Below are 18,700 nucleotides of genomic sequence, written 5' to 3'. Positions count from 1 at the left end.
GAGTTGCTGTTCCTGCAACCTATGGGTTCCATGCACTTACCACTCTCTGAGTAAAGAACCTGCCTCTGACATCTGTCTTAAATATATCACCCCTCAATTTGTAGCTATGCCCCCTTGTACAAGCTGAAGTCATCATCCTCGGAAAAAGACTCTCACTGTCCACCCTATCTAATCCTCTGATCATCTTGTATGTCTCTATTAAGTCCCCTCTTAGCCTCCTTCTCTCCAATGGGAGCAGACCTAAGTCCCTCAGCCTTTCATCACAGGGCTTGCGCTCCAGACCAGGCAACATTCTGGTAAATCTCTGCACCTTTTCCTGTATTTTCCACATCCTTCCTGTAATGGGGTGACCAGAACTGCACACAATATTCCAAATGAGGCCGCACTAGCGTTTTGTACAGTTGCAGCATGACATCACGGCTCTGGAACTCAATCCCTCCACCAATAAAACCTAACACACCGTAAGTCTTCTTAACAGCACTATCAAACTGGGTGGCAACTTTCAGGGATCTATGTACATGGACACCAAGATCCCTCTGCACATCCACACCACCAAGAATCTTTCCATTGACCCAGTATTCTGCCTTCCTGTTATTCTTCCCAAAGTGAATCACCTTACATTTATCCACATTGAACTCCATTTGCCATCTTTCAGCCCAATTCTGCAGTTTATCCAAGTCTCCCTGCAACCTGCAACATTTTTCCACACTGTCCACCACTCCACCGACTTCAGTGTCATCTGCAAACTTACTAAGCCAGCCACCTATGCCCATGTCCAAGTCATTTATAATGACAAATATCATTTATAAAAGTGACAAACAGCAGTGGTCCTGACTCCAGGCTGAATATTTTCCATCAACCACCACTCGTTGCCTTCTTACAGAAAGCCAGTTTCTAATCCAAACTGCTAAATCTCCCTCAATCCTGTGCCTCTGTATTTTCTCCAATAGCCTACCATGTGGAACCTTATCAAAGGCTTTACTGAAGTCCATGTACACCACATCAACTGCCCTTCCTTCATCCACATGCTTGGTTACCTTCTCAAAAAACTCAATGAGGTTTGTGAGACATGACCTGCCCTTGACAAATCCATGCTGACTATCTCCAATCAAATTGTTGCTTGCTAGATGATTATAAATCCTATCTCTTACAGTCCTTTCCAAAAATTTTCCTACAACAGGCATAAGGCTCACAGGTCTATAATTACCTGGGTCATCCCTACTGCCCTTCTTGAACAAGGGCACAACATTTGCAATCCTCCAGTCCTCTGGTACTAAACCTGTAGACAATGAGGACTCAAAGATCAAGGCCAAAGGCTCCACCACCTCCTCCCTAGCTTCCCAGACAATCCTCAGAAATATCCCATCTGGCCCAGGAGATTTATCTACCTTCACAGCTTCTAGAATTGATAACACCTCCTCCTTACTAACATTAATCCTTTCAATTCTAGTAGCCCGTAACTCAGTCATCTCCTCTACAATATTCTCCCGTTCCTCAGTGAAAACAGATGAGAAATAATCATTTAGCACCTCTCCGATCTCCACAGGGTCCACACACAACTTCCCACGGAAGATGATGCGTTGTATCTGGACATTGGTGGGGTGGTATGTGAGGATAGGGGGATTCTCTTTTGGCGGTTATTGCAGGGGCAGGGGCGGAATGTGAGGGATGAGTTGCGGGAAATGCGGGAGACACTGTCAAGGGCTTTCTCGACCACTGCAGGGGGGTGTGGAAAGTTGCGGTCCTTGAAGAACGAGGACATCTGGGATGTATGGGAGCGTAATACCTCATCCTGGGAGCAGATGCGGTGAAGGTGAAGGAATTGGGAATAGGGGATGGAATTTTTGCAGGGGGGTGGGTGGGAGGAGGTGTATTCTAGGTAGCTGTGGAAGTCAGTGGGCTTGAAATGGACATCAGTTTCTAGGTGGTTGCCTGAGATAGGGACAGAGAGGTCCAGGAAGGTGAGGGATGTGTTGGAAATGGTCCAGTTGAACTTGAGGTTGGGGTGGAAGGTGTTGGCGAAGGGGATGAACTGTTTGAACTCTTGGAAAGCCTTCGACCGTGTCTCCCGCAACTCATCCCTCACACCCCACCACCGCAATAACTGCCAAAAGAGAATCCCCCTAGTCCTCACATACCACCCCACCAACCTCCAGATACAGCGCTTCATTCTCTGACACTTCCACCATCTACAATCCGAGCCCACCACTAAAGACATTTTTCCATCCCCACCCGTCTGCTTTCCGGAAAGACCACTCTCTCCGTGACTCCCTTGTCCGTTCCACACTCCCCTCCAACCCCACCACACCCGGCACTTCCTCCCGCAGCCGCAGGAAGTGCTACACTTGCCCCCACACCTCCTCCTTCACCCCCATCCCAGGCCCCAAGATAACTTTCCACATCAAGCAGATGTTCACCTGCACAACCGCCAATGTGGTATACTGCATCCGCTGTACCCATTGTGGCCTTCTCTACATTGGGCAAACCAAGCCGAGGCTTGGGGACCGCTTTGCAGAAAACCTTGGTTCACAATAAACAACTGCACCTCCCAGTCACAAACCATTTTAACCCCCTCAATTCCTTAGACGACATGTCCATCCTGGGCCTCCCGCAGTGCCATAATGATGCCACCCATAGGTTGCAGGAACAGCAACTCATATTCCGCTTGGGAACCCTGCAGCCCAATGGTATCAATGTGGATTTCACCAACTTCAAAATCTCCCCTCCCCTACAGCATCCCAAACCCGCCCAGCTCATCTCCGCCTCCCAAACCTGCTCTTCCTCTCACCTATCCCTTCCTCCCACCTCAAGCCGCACCTCCATTTCCTACCTACTAACCTCATCCCGCCCCCTTGACCTGCCCGTCATCCCCAGACTGACCTATCCCCTACCTCCCACCTATACTCTCCTCTCCACCTATCTCCTCCTCTATCCACGGATGATCGGAACTGCAGATGCTGGAGAATCCAAGACAACAAAGTGTGAAGTTGGATGAACACAGCAGGCCAAGCAGAGACTGAAGAAGGATCTAGGCCAGAAACATCAGCTTTTGTGCTCCTGAGGTGCTGCTTGGCCTGCTGTGTTCATCCAGCTTCACACTTTGTTATCCTCCTCTATCCATCTTTAGTCCGCCTCCCACTCTCTCCCTAATTTATTTCAGAATCCTCTCCCCATCCCCCTTTTCTGATGAAGGGTCTGGGCCTGAAACGTCAGCTTTTGTGCTCCTAAGATGCTGCTTGGCCTGCTGTGTTCATCCAGCTCCACACTTTGTTATCTCGGATTCTCCAGCATCTGGCATTCCCATTATCTCTTATCTCTACGAAAGAAACGAACTGTGTAGTGAATGAAACCTTTGAAGAGCAGGTGTGCATGCTGGAATGGATAGAGATAGAGGAAGCTGATGTACTGAAAATTTTGTCAAACATTAAGATTGACAAGTCGCCAGGCCCGGATCAGATTTGTCCTCGGCTGCTTTGGGAAGCGAGAAATGCAATTGCTTCGCCACTTGCGAAGATCTTTGCATCCTCGCTCTCCACTGGAGTCGTACCTGAGGACTGGAGAGAGGCAAATGTAATTCCTCTCTTCAAGAAAGGAAATAGGGAAATCCCCGGCAATTATAGACCGGTAAGTCTCACGTCTGTCGTCTGCAAGGTGTTAGAAAGGATTCTGAGGGATAAGATTTATGACCATCTGGAAGAGCATGGCTTGATCAAATACAGTCAACACGGCTTTGTGAGGGGTAGGTCATGCCTTACAAACCTTATCGAGTTTTTTTGAGGATGTGACTAGTAAGGTTGATGAGGGTCGAGCTGTGGATGTGGTGTATATGGACTTCAGTAAGGCATTTGATAAGGTTCCCCATGGAAGGCTCATTCAGAAGGTCAGGAGGAATGGGATACAGGGGAACTTAGCTGCTTGGATACAGAATTGGCTGGCCAACAGAAGACAGCGTGTGGTAGTAGAAGGAAAATATTCTGCCTGGAAGTCAGTGGTGAGTGGGGTTCCACAGGGCTCTGTCCTTGGGCCTCTACTGTTTGTAATTTTTATTAATGACTTGGACGAGGGAATTGAAGGATGGGTCAGCAAGTTTGCAGACGACACAAAGGTCGGAGGTGTCGTTGACAGTGTAGAGGGCTGTTGTAGGCTGCAGCGGGACATTGACAGGATGCAGAGATGGGCTGAGAGGTGGCAGATGGAGTTCAACCTGGATAAATGCGAGGTGATGCATTTTGGAAGGTCGAATTTGAAAGCTGAGTACAGGATTAAGGATAGGATTCTTGGCAGCGTGGAGGAACAGAGGGATCTTGGTGTGCAGATACATAGATCCCTTAAAATGGCCACCCAAGTGGACAGGGTTGTTAAGAAAGCATATGGTGTTTTGGCTTTCATTAACAGGGGGATTGAGTTTAAGAGTCGTGAGATCTTGTTGCAGCTCTATAAAACTTTGGTTAGACCGCACTTGGAATACTGCGTCCAGTTCTGGGCGCCCTATTATAGGAAAGATGTGGATGCTTTGGAGAGGGTTCAGAGGAGGTTTACCAGGATGCTGCCTGGACTGGAGGGCTTATCTTATGAAGAGAGGTTGACTGAGCTCGGTCTCTTTTCATTGGAGAAAAGGAGGAGGAGAGGGGACCTAATTGAGGTATACAAGATAATGAGAGGCATAGATAGAGTCGATAGCCAGAGACTATTTCCCAGGGCAGAAATGGCTAGCACGAGGGGTCATAGTTTTAAGCTGGTTGGTGGAAAGTATAGAGGGGATGTCAGAGGCAGGTTCTTTACGCAGAGAGTTGTGAGAGCATGGAATGCGTTGCCAGCAGCAGTTGTGGAAGCAAGGTCATTGGGGTCATTTAAGAGACTGCTGGACATGCATATGGTCACAGAAATTTGAGGGTGCATCCATGAGGATCAATGGTCGGCACAACATTGTGGGCTGAAGGGCCTGTTCTGTGCTGTACTGTTCTATGTCTAATTCTATTCAGGCAGGAAGCTTAAGGCAGTGTCTGCATACCTACGTGTAGGAAGATAAGGAGTTACAAAGTTTTACACTTCATTCTAGTTGGGCAGGAAGTTTTAAGGCAGTGTCTGCATACCTCTGTGTAAGCAGATAAAGGACATTGATTTACAGAAATATAGAAATCAATGGGATGTTATCCCAATAACATCTCAATCATGGTTCAGTTCTAGGTGAGATTGACAGCAGAAGCAAACACATTTAGGTGAATGGAGAGTAAATATCATTTATTTCCACTGACCTGACAGTCCACAAACTGGTGATCCCTCCTTAGTATGTTCACTGGTGTTTTAGCACATCAGAGGATTGAGGGAACAGCCTCTCCCAGACGTAATCTCACTGGTCTATCAGTGCTTGAGATGACTGAATTGAATGTCTTCCCACAGTAATGAATGGCATCTCACTGGTATATCTGCAGACTGACTGACCGAGTGAATCCCTTTCTGTTGTAGGGAGAAATATCAAAGAGAGACCTAAAGTTCTATGTTCTAGAGTACAAATGAACTTTAATCAGAGCTTTTTTGCCACACATGTGTGAGGGGCCAGAGACCACTCCAAATCTGGTTTTCACATGGGGACCAGTTGCGCTCTTAAATACTGCACAGATTGGAAGTCAGTGACACACAGAGGTCCCCAGCTGAATACAATATTTTTATACTTTTCAGTACAATTCTTTCTGCTATTATGTGTGTTGCGTCAACACGAATTGGCTGTCATGCAATTGATGGATAGGTGAATGCTGTTTGTAAAACATGCATGTGTGTTGGCTATTACATGATTCAATCCCCAACATTTTAAGTGTCATAGTGTGCAGAGGAATGCAATGTTTACACCAACAGAGTCTCTGCATCAACATCATATGTCAAGAGTGAGGATGTTGCAGAGCTGCTTGAGTCCCATTGTGAAGACCTCTCTACAGCTGAGGAGGGAACGGAAGCTGGAGATGAAAAGGTTGAAGTCCAGGATGCAGCACCACATCAGGTTTCCACTTCTCTTTTGTCTTCTATCCCGAGGGAAGTTGAGAAGCAGTTGCAGCTCTTAGAAGACATTTATTACAGACATTTATGCAGAATGCAGCAGGATAGCAATTCGTGGAACAAGGTCTTATTTGGCACCCTACGAACAGCTTCTTCACGAAAGGAGAAAAACAGCAAAGCAGCAAAAACTAGATGCCTTTTTCAAGCCAACCCTGCTCCCCAGAAGAAGCAGTCAGAAGACAATGAACCACAGCCATCCACTTCTGGATTAACTATTTTTCATCCTAACCCTGCAACCGCAACTGCACCTGAAGGTGATGATGGTGATAACCCTCCGTCCCTGTTTTAACAACTCAGCAACCTCAAAACCACCATCCTTCCTATCAAGTTATGTTCAACCTTTTTTCAGTGTAAAGTTTTAAATTTACTGTAGTATTTCATCAATATAAATGAATTTAACATTCCTTTAAACTGTGCTAACCTGTGTGTCAGGATAACTCCCATATCTGTTTTTGATTAATATTTTTGTCTATAAGCCCTGTTATTTTTATAGCATGATTTTCTATAGCATGAGGTCACACAGAATGCAATTATTGTGTTATAACAGAAAGGATTTTAATTACTTGCGACATTGATTTCATTATTAGCCACATCTTGTAATCTATACAGCCAACCCAGTAAACATGTAATCAATGGTCGACAACTCCATGGACAGCCCTAGATTCTCCCATAATCTCATGATGTCTGCTAGATCCCTCTATCATTTTGTCTTGGGATCTTACAATGCTTCTGACAGTTACATTTCGTCCCAGACATTTGTCAGCTGCACTGCATTATTTACCAATTATCTAAACACTTGCTTCTCACCAAAAACACTTCCAAATTCTGTACTAACTTTAGTATGGCAGATTAGGAAGGATATTAATTTCTACCAATTGTTACAAAATCTTCAAATTCATCTCTAATATAAAGTTATTACAATTCTGTAACACTGACAAATTGAGAACGATCCCTCTCTCACTCTCGCCTGAGGGATCAAACAAGTCTTTCTCACTTGCAGCTGCAGTTTACTACTTGTTATCTGCATGCTGTAAGTGAATTTTAAACTTAAGTTTCATCAGTAAAATCTTCTATCTGAATTACAGTGACAAGGGTGAAATTCAACCACTTTACAACTTTACCAAGTCTTTAAACAAAACTTGCTTAGATTTCACAAATAACTACAGGACATAACTGCTTTGTGGTTTGTAATTTGCCTTTGTCTGTGCTTTGCTCTGCTGTTGTCTGGATAGGTTTTCTGAACTGTTGCCTTTCCCTGATCTTTGCATGTACAAATTATTCATATCTGTACTTAAGTTACAATTGTTTATTTCTCCTCAATTATGACCTCTCTTTTTATAACCTTCCTCAGTTCTCCTCCTGTGTCAATAGATTTTTGAAGGTTGTGTTTGCACCATTTATTACCTTATCTTCCCTGATAATGCACTGGGCCTCTTTACTGCCTGCAAACATTTGCTCAAGGAATGCAACTGGCTCTTTCACACTAATGTGTTGTTTACCTTTCTAATTCTACAATTAACTAAAAGATTCAGAATTCTGTAGAATCAGACTTTCTACTGTACTTTTACTAAATAACAAGCTTGAGTGGCTAAATTAGGCCTTTCAAAAATACCTAGATGTATAGAACTGTCTGTTTACAGAAACTTGATTAAATCCTCCACCACGAATGTTTCTTCCAACAGAGGATCTCATCTCACCCGGTAGCTCTTTATGGAGACCACAGGTCTATCTGTGAACATCAACGGTGACTGTCAACACCTTTTGCCATCTTGCGTCAGCTAAAAAAGCCTAAAATGGCCACTTTGACAATTATAAACATGGGTCACTACAATACTTTCCATAATTGGAGCAGGTCCTATGAAAGGACAAAATATAAATATAAATATAAGTATAGAAACATAGACACCAGGAACAGGAGTAGGCCATTTGGCGTTTTGAGCATGCTGTCATTCAATATGATCATAGCTGGCCTATATATCAATCTTGTTGCCATATTCCTGCTTTTGCTCAATAACCATTGATACCTTAAAAACCTAAAAAAATTTCTCTTCTTTCTTGAATACATTCCATGATATAGCCTCCATAGCCTTCTGTGATACAAAATTCCTAAGGTTCACTACACAGTGCATGAAGAAATTTTCCCTACATTCCTTGGTTCTAGACTCCCCAACCAGGGAAAACATCCTCCCTGTATCTAATTTGTCCAAACCTGTGAGAATTTTATTCATTTCAATCAATCGCCTCCCATCCTTCTGAACTGTAGGGAATACAGGCCCATTCGAGCCAACCCCTCTTCATAGGGTCATAAAGTGGAGGTTGATCCCACTCTATTCTGATAATTAAAACCAAAGTGCCAAAGAGGGGACCCTCCCTTATAATCTGTTTAAAAAGGAATGTGAAAAGTGGTGTAAACGACCTCTCAGCAACTTCTAGTAGTTAAATAAAACAAGTCCCTGACACTCACTTTACATTCAACAAATTTTTTTTTATCAAACTCTAATAGTAAACAAATTAACTAAACTATTAACAAACTGAATGAACCCTTCTAACCACTAACTATTCCTGAATAAAACAAGATTTTAATGGTATGCTGTTCCAATAAATATGAGTGCCACTTACATAAAATAAACACAAACACAAACTTTAGTCTCTCAACGTTACAGCCAGATTACATGTCTACTGGAATGCTCTGTGCCTTCTCCATCAAATATACTGTCAGGAGTGGCTCCTCTGTCAAATTCTTCTGTCAGGCTTATTAACTAGTTGTGTTGTAGGTATCTTTGATTTAGATGGTACTTTCTCTAAAACTTAGAGAAAACGGTAAGAGCTAGTGATTCTCTCTTGACAGCTGAGAGCTGTTAACTCTGGCAGACAACAGTTAATTCTCCTGATTTTTTTTCTCAACTGTCCTCTCTTTTTACACCCTTGATGATATTGAGAGTCTGAAACGTGGATACAGGCAGGGCTAGGATACAGAGTCTCATGACCTGCGCCTACATGACTAGTTGCAGCTAGGAGCAACTGCCTGATGAATGCTCTTGGTAACTTAGATGGCAACAAGATGGCTTCTCAATGCAAGTTAACACAACAAAATGGCTTTGAGGCTGCTAACTACGAATTCCGCTAGAGCTACATAAATAACTAACCCCCAGACCGTTGCAAGGGAAGATTAGCAGACAATGTGCCCTTTAGAATACAGAAGTGACTTGATAAGATAAGGAAGTACTAACCGCTCTAACTGACCTTCGGGAGCAGATGTGGCGGCACGGTGTCACGAGATAAAAGGGACCTAAGCGTTGTGACATAAGTTGTTTACCAGTTAATATCATTTGACCAAGTAACTGCCAATGAAGCAATATCACATATTGATTGGTAATTGTTTGAATGTACTGTGCAATCACACCTTGTACCTTGCTTTAAGAAAAGTATAAAAATGTCTTTGTATTAAGTTATTGAGTGCAGCTCCTCCAACAAATACAGAAGCATTCACCTTCTGTATTTCTGGATGCTCTGTACCCGGCCGTATGAAGAAACAACGAGTAAAGCCTTAAACAGCCAGACCGATTGTGAGCGCTCATTGATCGATCACACAATCAAGAGACCCTGCTGGGGGTCGAGATTTTCATCTGGTACTGTGACTCAGACTCGGTACGTACGGATTGTGGACAGCGATGTAAGGACATTGAGTCCTCCACTATTGAGTGCAGAGGAATCGGCCGGCCGGACGTGAGTATCAGCCAGTTTCAATGGTCTTTATCCTGTCAAGGTGTTTTATGCCAGTTTGATTTCAGCTATGTTATTGAAAATCTGGATACCCAGCAGGGTCTCTTGGTTCCGCAATCGATCAATGAGCACTTGCAATCGGTCTGGTTGTTTAAGGCTTTACTCTTTGTTTCTTCATACGGCCGGGTACAGAGTATCCGGAAACACAGAAGTTGAGCACTTCCGTATTTGTCGGAGGAGCTGCACACAACAACTTAATACAAAGACATTTTTATACTTTTCTTAAAGCAAGGTACAAGGTGTGATCACACAGTACATTCAAACAATTACCAATCAATACGTGATATTGCTTCATTGACAGTTACTTGGTCCAATGATATTAACTGGTAAACAACTTATGTCACAACACTTAGGACACTTGTATCTCGCAACATAGTGCTGCCACACCTGCACCCGAAGGTCAGTTACAGCGGTTAGTATTTCCTTATTTTATCCAGTTACTTCTGTATTCTAAAGGGCGCATCGTCTGCTAATCTTTCTTTGCCACCGTCTGAGGGTTAGTTATTTATGCAGCTCTAGCAGAATTTACAGTTAGCAGCCTAGAAGCCACTTTGTTCTGCTAACTTGCATCGAAAAGCCATCTTGTTGCCATCTAAGTTACCAAGAGCATTCATCAGGCAGTTGCTCCGAGCTGCAACTAGTCACGCAGGCGCAGGTCATGAGCCTCCATATCCTAGCCTAGCCTGTATCTAGGTTTCAGACTCTCATCTCCCCACTTTGGTCATTCCATGACCACACCATAGGGTGGGAGAGCATAGATTAGATCAGTCAAAGTGGATGAATGCCAGAGCCTGTCAATACTCCTCCTCTTCCAAGGAGGAGTTAGGGTGGACAACTGGTTCTCCTCATCCTCAATGGGGACACCATCAGGACGGAGGAGGAGCATTTCCTGAGGGGAACCGATATCACTAATGGAATTCATTAGTTTAGCAATAATACATTTAACGATAGCAATACTAACAAAAAGACAAAGTAAATTAAGACCAAGATATATCGCTAGATTGAGCAGCTAGTGGTACCATGAGCCACCACTAAGGTGGTTCCTATTTTTGACACTAATGACTCCTGCTGATCCCCCTAGGGACAGGGACCTGAGGAACCCGTAGCCAAGCGAGGACCCCAACTCCTGCTGATCCCCCTAGGGACAGGGACCTGAGGAACCCGTAGCCAAGCGAGGACCCCAATGTTACTGGGTCCTTCCAGTCTGCACAGAATTGTGCGCTAACGGCTCGGGTCACTATCTTCCTACAGGTATGTCCTCGCTGGGGGCATGGGACAGTAAGTGGTCCAATAGTACCAACTGCAAAGAGGACTGGAAGGGTCGGTGTGGCTGTCGTGTACGTCCCATTAAGGAGGAACACAAAGCCTTTCTTAGCTCGATAGCATTTGACCTCCTGATTATTTTTCTGCATGAATTGTTTGTACCACCAGTTCTCCGGCTGGCTGGGGACTCCGCCTGACCCCACCCGTTGGTAGGTATCAAATGGATACGTCCAGGTGGCTGAACTAACGTGTCCCATTACACTGGCCATAAATAAACTGTCTACCAGCAGTTATGTTAAGACACCTTTGCTCATTTCAAGTGCACATAAACAGGCCTTTGTTCACTTGGCAATGTTGGCGGGAGCACTGCGTCTGTATACAACTGGTGTTCTTGGGGACTACAGCACATGCACACCCCCATCCCTGTCCTGAAAATCAAAGCAGGTAACTTAGCGGGTTTGAACATGTTGTGCCATTCTTTCTCTATGTTCCTATACAATTAGGGGACTGTTTCTTGTTTGAGTTTATCATCTGTACACATCTCCCGTGAACACTTCATCAGTATGTACCAGTCTGGCCTGCACATGAAGCGTTAGTTGTGTCAGTCGTGTATAAGTCAAAGGGAGTCCATCCAGGGGTGGCCACAAATAACGCCTCTTCTGACAGGGCAAGCAGTTTCCATATAAAAGGATATGAGTCTTAGAAAACAATTTGTCCTCTAGGCCTAATTTCGTAAAGGCGGTCTTGACAATGGAAAGTCCAATAGTAGTCTTTAATCCCTTTGCGGGGCCCATCGTTTACAATCACTCAGATGTCCCTGAACTTTGGCTGCTGTTGGTGTTTGCAGGAGTATCTGGAATGGTCCTTTCCACCTTGGCTCAGGGCGGTGCCAGTCCTTGATCAACAGGAGGTTTCCCGTTTGAAGTCTGGGAGATTCCTACTGGTCATCCTGGAGCAAGGATTAGGATATCTAAAATAAAAGAAGAATTGCTATTCGAAACATGCAGTTTTGGTTCTATCTTAAGAGTCTGGTTTGTTAGCAACTGATTCTGGTTTCTCTCCCAGTTCCTTATTGTCTCCATCTCCATCATCTCCCCCCTTGTAAGGGGCTCCACCGACGACCTTGCAATGATGGAGATGAACTCAGGTGGAGCGCCCGGCGATCTTAACAGCATTAGGGGTGGTGAGGAGAACCTGGAAGGGCCCCTCGCATCAATGTTGGAGGCCACGGCGTGTCCAATTCTTGATGAGAAAGAAGGAGCCGGGTTCAAGAGTTGGAACAGTGTCGAGGGAGGGGAACTTCTCATAAGCAGCATGGACCTGGGAGTGAAGACCTCGCAAAATTTTAGTCAAAGCGAGAATATAGGAGGACATGTCTTCAGTCATGTGGTGGAAATGAATAGGGGAAGAGACATCATTCCAGGGCGTGCAGAAAGTTCGACCGTAAACGATTTCGGCTGGGACGAGTGAGTTTTGCCCGTGGGAGTCGAACGCAGGTGGAACAATACTACAGGCAACAACTGAACCCAGGAGAGACTGGTCTCAGAAGTCAATCTGGCAAGTTTAGTTTTCAAAATCTGGTTACAACATTCTACAAGCCACGCAGCCTGAGGGCAATGCGCACAATGAAGCTGGTGGCGGATCCCAAAATGAGAGCATATTTCTTCATTGATGTCCCCAATGAAGTGGGGGCCATTGTCAGAGGACAGGCAAAAGGGAATACCAAAACAGGGAATAATTTCTTTGAGCGTAATATTTACAACAGTCTTGGCAGTAGCATTAGGAGTATGATAAGCCTCAAACCATTTAGAAAAAATATCAACAATAACCAGAACTTACTTATAATGCTGGCATCTTTGCAACTCAATAAAGTCAAGCTGAAGGGTCTGGAAGGGCCCTTCAGGAAGGGGTGTCTGTTCCATCGGGCAATGCACACCCTTGCCTGGGTTATGTTCTTGGCAGGTGAGGCATTGAGCACTGACACTCTGGGCCATCTGCTGGAGGCAAGGGTGCCACCAGGTGGCCAAGAGGACGTCAGAAGTCGAGCGAGCACCACAATGAGTAGCATTATGCAAACAATGACCCATGAGGCAACAGCGTTAGACATATAAATTTGACCAGCCGGAGTCATCCAGAGTTTAGTAAGAGGATTACAATAACAGCCGGCATTGGCCCATAGCAGCTTCTCAGAGTCAGAGGCCCTCTGTAAGGTAGCAACATCTTCAATGGTTGGCATTAGCTTGTCAGAGGTCGACTCATTCTTGTCAGAGCTTTCAGTCTGGCAACATCAATCATCCAAATCAGAGTTTTCGTTGTCTTCACCACCCAAACCAAAGCCAACCATTGAACTACTCAGCTCCTTTTGTTTGTCAGTCACTGGTGACTTGTCTTTTTGTTTCTGTTGATGTTTGACTCGAGCACATTCGTTTTTGAGAACCTCAATTGATTTCATGGTACCATTATCAGTCAGTTCAATTCCCAATTTGGTGGCAGACTCCTGCCATGAACTTAACACCACCTGTTTGTGGCTTTCATCACAAAATTGTCGCCACAGTCCAATCAATTCTTTCGTTTTTGAGCACATGTTTCGTCGCCAAATCAATTGCTGGGCTGATTTAACCAATTGATTATTTTTAGGGCCGCCTAGTGGCCACTGTTCATCATCTAATTTCTTAGTTAAGGTGCCAGAAAGTTCACGCAGGCCTTCAGATTTATCCAGATACTTTTCACATAGTTTCACCAGTGAAGAAGACGGGTCTTCCATCTTATCTATATTATTACCCATCTTGTACAACCTTCCTTTATAACCTCGAGCCAAAACTTTCACGAATCAACAATTTGTCAACGAACAACAAACTAATGACTTCCACAAAACCTTCACAACATCCTAAAACCCTGACAGTCTCATTATAATATACTGCGATACGTCCTTGTTTTGTCTTTCACAGACGAATTTGAAAATCACTTTAAACAATGCCAATTTGACCAAATTTGAGTCCCCAACTCATTTAAAGTCTTCAATACTCAGGTGCCCGACCTGTATATTTCATCTCTCAATTCACAAAGTTAGAGACCCCGAATCTATTTCGGATCCCCGATCCACAGGTCCCCAACCTTTAAATGGAGTCCCCGACTCCCTTCTAATCTTTCCAAGACCAAAACTTTTTTGTTTTCGGACTATAGGCAGTGAAGAGTCGAGTCCACCAACTTGAATGAGAGGAAAACCAAACGGAGAAAATAAGCATGTCCGGCCGGCCGATTCCACTACTCTCAATAGTGGAGGACTCAAGGCTCTTACACCACTGTCCACGATCCATCCGTACTGAATCCGAATCACAGCACGAGGTGAAAATCTCGACCCCTGGCGGGGTCTCTCGATTCCACGATCGGTCAATGAGCACTCACAATCGGTCTGGCTGTTTAAGACTTTACTCTTTATTTCTTCATACGGCCGGGTACGGAGCATCCGGAAACACAGAAGTTGAGCACTTCCATATTCCTCGGAGAAGCTGCACATACAACTTAATACAAAGACATTTTTATACTTCTCTTAAAGCAGGGTACATGGCGTGATCGCACAGTGTATTCAAACAATTACCAATCAATACATGATATTGCTTCATTGACAGTTACTTAATCCAATAATATTAACTGGTAAACAACTTATGTCACAACACTTAGGTCACTTTTTATCACACCACATAGTGCCGCAACATTTGCAACCGAAGGTCAGTTAGAACGGTTAGTACTGCCTTATCTTATCAACTTACCTCTGTATTCTAAAGGGCGCATTGTCTGCTAATCTTTCTTTGCAACAGTCTGAGAGTTAGTTATTTATGCAGCTCTAGCAGAATTTACAGTTCCCAGGCTAGAAACCTTTTTTTTGCAAACTTGCATCGAGAAGCCATCTTGCTGCCGTCTAAGTTACAAAGAGCATTCATTAGGCAGTTACTCCTAGCTGCAACTAGTCAAGCAGGCGCAAGTCATGAGCCTCCATATCCTAGCCTAAGCTGTATCCAAGTTTCAGAATCTCACCCCTGACTCCGAAAAACAATTATGGAAGACGCACTCTGCATCAAAAAGCCTCTGGGTCACTCCTGTTGGCCAAGTGTGCATACCTGATGATTTGTTACCAATGCTTATTGACTGTCTTCATACTAATATCCACCTCAGCGAGGAGGGAATGCGTAATATCACTCTACACACCTGGCGGCATCCTCGACTGGCTGAAGCAGCCCAAACACGTGTCCAATCATATCTAACATGCCAGAAGAATAATGCTGGTCAAGGAGTGCAGTGCATAACAGGAAAACATTCTTGCCAGGTGGTCTATTTCAGTGCATTCAGCTTGATTTTATTGAATTGCCGCGTGTACATTGCTATAAGTATTGTCTTGTTATTGTTGATATATTTAGTAGATGGATTGAGGCCTTTCCAACCACTAATAATAAAGCCTTGACAGTGGTAAAATTACTACTCACAGAAATCATACCAAAGCTCAGGGTACCTCGACAGATTAGTTCAGACAATGGCCCCCACTTTGTAGGGAAAATCAACAGAGAGCCATGTGAGGTACAGCATATCCAGCAGCAATTTCATTGTGCTTAACACCTGCAAACAGCAGGAATAGTGGAAAGGGCAAATGGAACCCTTAAGGCCAAACTGACTAAATTAATGTCAGAGACCGGTCTCAATTGACTAAAAGTCCTGCCTTTAGCTTTATACCACATGAGAATAACACCCCCCCATTCAACTACAGATTTATCAGCTGCAGAGGTAATTTATGGCCAACCTAATAGAACCCATTGGGACTCTGATACAGACCCACCTATCCAGATAGACCTGAATATCATGGGAGAGGAGAGGCAAATATACCCTCAGCAGGGCTAACCTTGTCTCTAAAGTTTCTCCATTCACAGGTAAAGAATGCCTTCAGACCACCACTACAAGTGACGGATCAAGACTCGGACGACCAGAAGGAATCTCCCAGACTGCAAACGGGAGACCTCCTGTTAATCAAGGACTGGAACCAAGCTCGGGCCAAGGTGGAAAGGGCCATTCCAGATACTCCTGCAAACACCAACAGTCAAAGTTCAGGAACAGAGCTGCTGGATTCATCTGAGTGATTGTAAAGGATGGGCCCTGCAGAAGGATTAAAGACTACTATTGGACTTTCCATTGTCAAGGCCGCCTTTATGAAATTAGGCCTAGAGGACAATTTGTTTTATAAGACACATATCCATTTGTATGGAAACCGCACTGTGTGTTACCCACTTGCCCTGTCAGTAGAGACATTATTTGTAGCCACCCCTGGATGGACCCCCTTTGACTTATACGCGACTGACACAACTAGCGCCCCCTACGGAGGCCAGACTGGTACATACCGATGAGGTATTCAGGGGAGATGTGTAGAGATGATAAACTCAAACAGGAAACAGCCGCCGATTTGTATTGGAATTCGGGGAAAGAACGGCACAATATGTTTGAACCCGCTAAGTTACCCACTTTGCTTCACAGGACAGGGATGAGGATGCGCATACGCTCTAGTCCCCAAGAATACCTCCTGTGTACAGACGCAGTGCTTCCACCAACATTGCCAAGTGAACAAAGGCCTGTTTACGTGCACTTGCGATGAGCAAAGATATCTTAACATAACTGCCGGTAGACAGTTTATTTGTGGTCAGTGTAATGGGACACGTTAGTTCAGCCACCTGGACGTATCCATTTGATACCTACCAACGGGTGGGGTCAGGCGGAGTCCCCAGCCAGCCGGAGAACTGGTGGTACAAACAATTCATGCAGAAAAATAATCAGGAGGTCAAATGCTATCGAGCTAAGAAAGGCTTTGTGTTCCTCCTTAATGGGACGTACACGACAGCCATACCAGACCCTTCCAGTTCTCTTTGCAGTTAGTACTAATGGACCACTTACTGTCCCACGCCCCCAGTGAGGACATACCTGTAGGAAGATAGTGACCCGAGCCGTTAGCGCACAATTTGGGGGGGGGGGGGCATGTACTACAGTGGAGACAAATGCATCACCCATGTTATGGATGAATCATATAACATAACCAATGCCATTCAGTCTATTAAGGAGCAATTAAATGATTTTAGGCAAGGTCCTAAAAAAGGACATTGGAATTTTGGCTCATGGTACCACTAGCTGCTCAATCTAGCGATATATCTTTGTATTATTTTACTTTGTCTTTTTGTTGGTATCGCTATCATTAAATGTATTATTGCTAAACTAATGAATTCCATTAGTGATATCGGTTCCCCTCAGAAAGTGCTCCTCCTCCGTCCTGATGGTGCCCCCAGTGAGGATGAGGAGAACCAGTTGTCCACCACTGTCTCCTCCTTGGAAGAGGCCTATTGGTAGGCTCTGGTGTCCATCCTCTTGAACTGATCTAATCTATGCTCTCCCGCCCTATGGTGTGGTCATGGAATGACCAAAGTGGGGAGATGAGAGTATGAAACTTGAATACAGGCTAGGCTAGGACATAGAGGCTCATGACCTGCGCCTGCGTGACTAGTTGCAGCTTGGAGCAACTGCCTGATGAATGCTCTTGGTAACTTAGATGGCAACAAGATGGCTTCTTACTGCAAGTTTGCACAACAAAATGGCTGCTAGGCTGCTAACTACTAATTCTGCTAGCATTGCATAGATAACTAACCCCCAGACCGTTGCAAAGAAAGATTGGCAGACAATGCGCCCTTTAGAATACAGAAGTGACTTGATAAGATAAGAAAGTACTAACCGTTCTAACTGACCTTCGGGTGCAGATATTGCGGCACTGTGTCGCGAGATGAAAGTGACCTAAGTGTTGTGACATAAGTTGTTTACCAGTTAATATCATTGGACCAAGTAACTGCCAATGAAGCAATATCACTTATGGATTGGTAATTGTTTGAATGTACTACGCGATCACGCCTTGTACCCTGCTTTAAGTATAAAAATGTTTGTATTAAGTTGTTGTGTGCAGTTCCTCCGACAAATACGGAAGTGTTCAACTTGTGTGTTTCCGGATGCTCCGTACCCGGCCGTATGAAGAAATAAAGAGTAAAGCCTTAAATAGCCAGACCGATTGTGAGTGCTCATTAATCGATCGCGGAACCGAGAGACCCTGCCGGGGGTCAAGATTTTCAACTGACTTAGAGGAGGAGGAGGGAAAATGTAATGTAGCCAAATTTGCTGATGATACAAAAACAGGTAAGAGTGCATGTTGTGATGAAAATATCATAATCTGCAAGGGCATTATAGATAGGTTGAGTGAGTGAGAAAAAAAGCTTAGTAGAATCAGTTTAATGTAGAAAGTTGTGAGGTTGTGTGCTTTAGGAAAAGTCACAGGACTGATTAGTATTTAAACAGATAGAAACACAGTAAACGTACAGCACAGGTGGATATGAATGTTCTTGTGCATAAAATATTAAGTTAGAATGCAGGTGCAATATGTAATTAAGAAGGCAAATGAAATTTTGACATTTATTGTTGGGAGGTTGGAGTTTATAATTAGGAATGTCTCATTACAACTGTACAGGATGTTGGTGAGGTCACACCTGGAGTAGTGCATAATATTTTTTCCTCATATTTAAGAAATGATATA

General features: G+C 44.3%; 2 protein-coding genes across 9 annotated transcripts in view; one reads left to right on the top strand and one right to left on the bottom strand.

Annotated features, from left to right (window-relative positions):
- The window catches only part of LOC125449413 (gastrula zinc finger protein XlCGF71.1-like), a 129,842-nt gene that overhangs the window by 102,827 nt on the left and 8,315 nt on the right, over window positions 1–18,700 (bottom strand). For all 5 annotated transcript variants that reach the window (XM_059641606.1, XM_059641607.1, XM_059641609.1 and 2 more), the window contains one exon: window positions 5,256–5,457. The gene's annotated coding sequence lies outside the window, so the exon portion shown is untranslated. The remainder of the gene's footprint in view (window positions 1–5,255; window positions 5,458–18,700) is intronic.
- Window positions 9,987–18,700, top strand: part of LOC125449234 (zinc finger protein 229-like) — a 43,152-nt gene continuing 34,438 nt past the window's right edge. The window contains exon 1 of one of the 4 annotated variants that reach the window (XM_059641596.1): window positions 9,987–10,233. The gene's annotated coding sequence lies outside the window, so the exon portion shown is untranslated. Of the gene's footprint in view, window positions 10,247–17,971; window positions 18,307–18,700 lie in introns of those variants that run through there. The other 3 variants (XM_059641595.1, XM_059641599.1, XM_059641594.1) reach the window with 3 other exon arrangements.

Source organism: Stegostoma tigrinum, chromosome 42 (assembly GCF_030684315.1).
Source record: "Stegostoma tigrinum isolate sSteTig4 chromosome 42, sSteTig4.hap1, whole genome shotgun sequence".
In the NCBI taxonomy this organism is placed as follows: Eukaryota; Metazoa; Chordata; class Chondrichthyes; order Orectolobiformes; family Stegostomatidae; genus Stegostoma; species Stegostoma tigrinum.
This window is presented reverse-complemented; position numbering and strand designations above follow the sequence as displayed.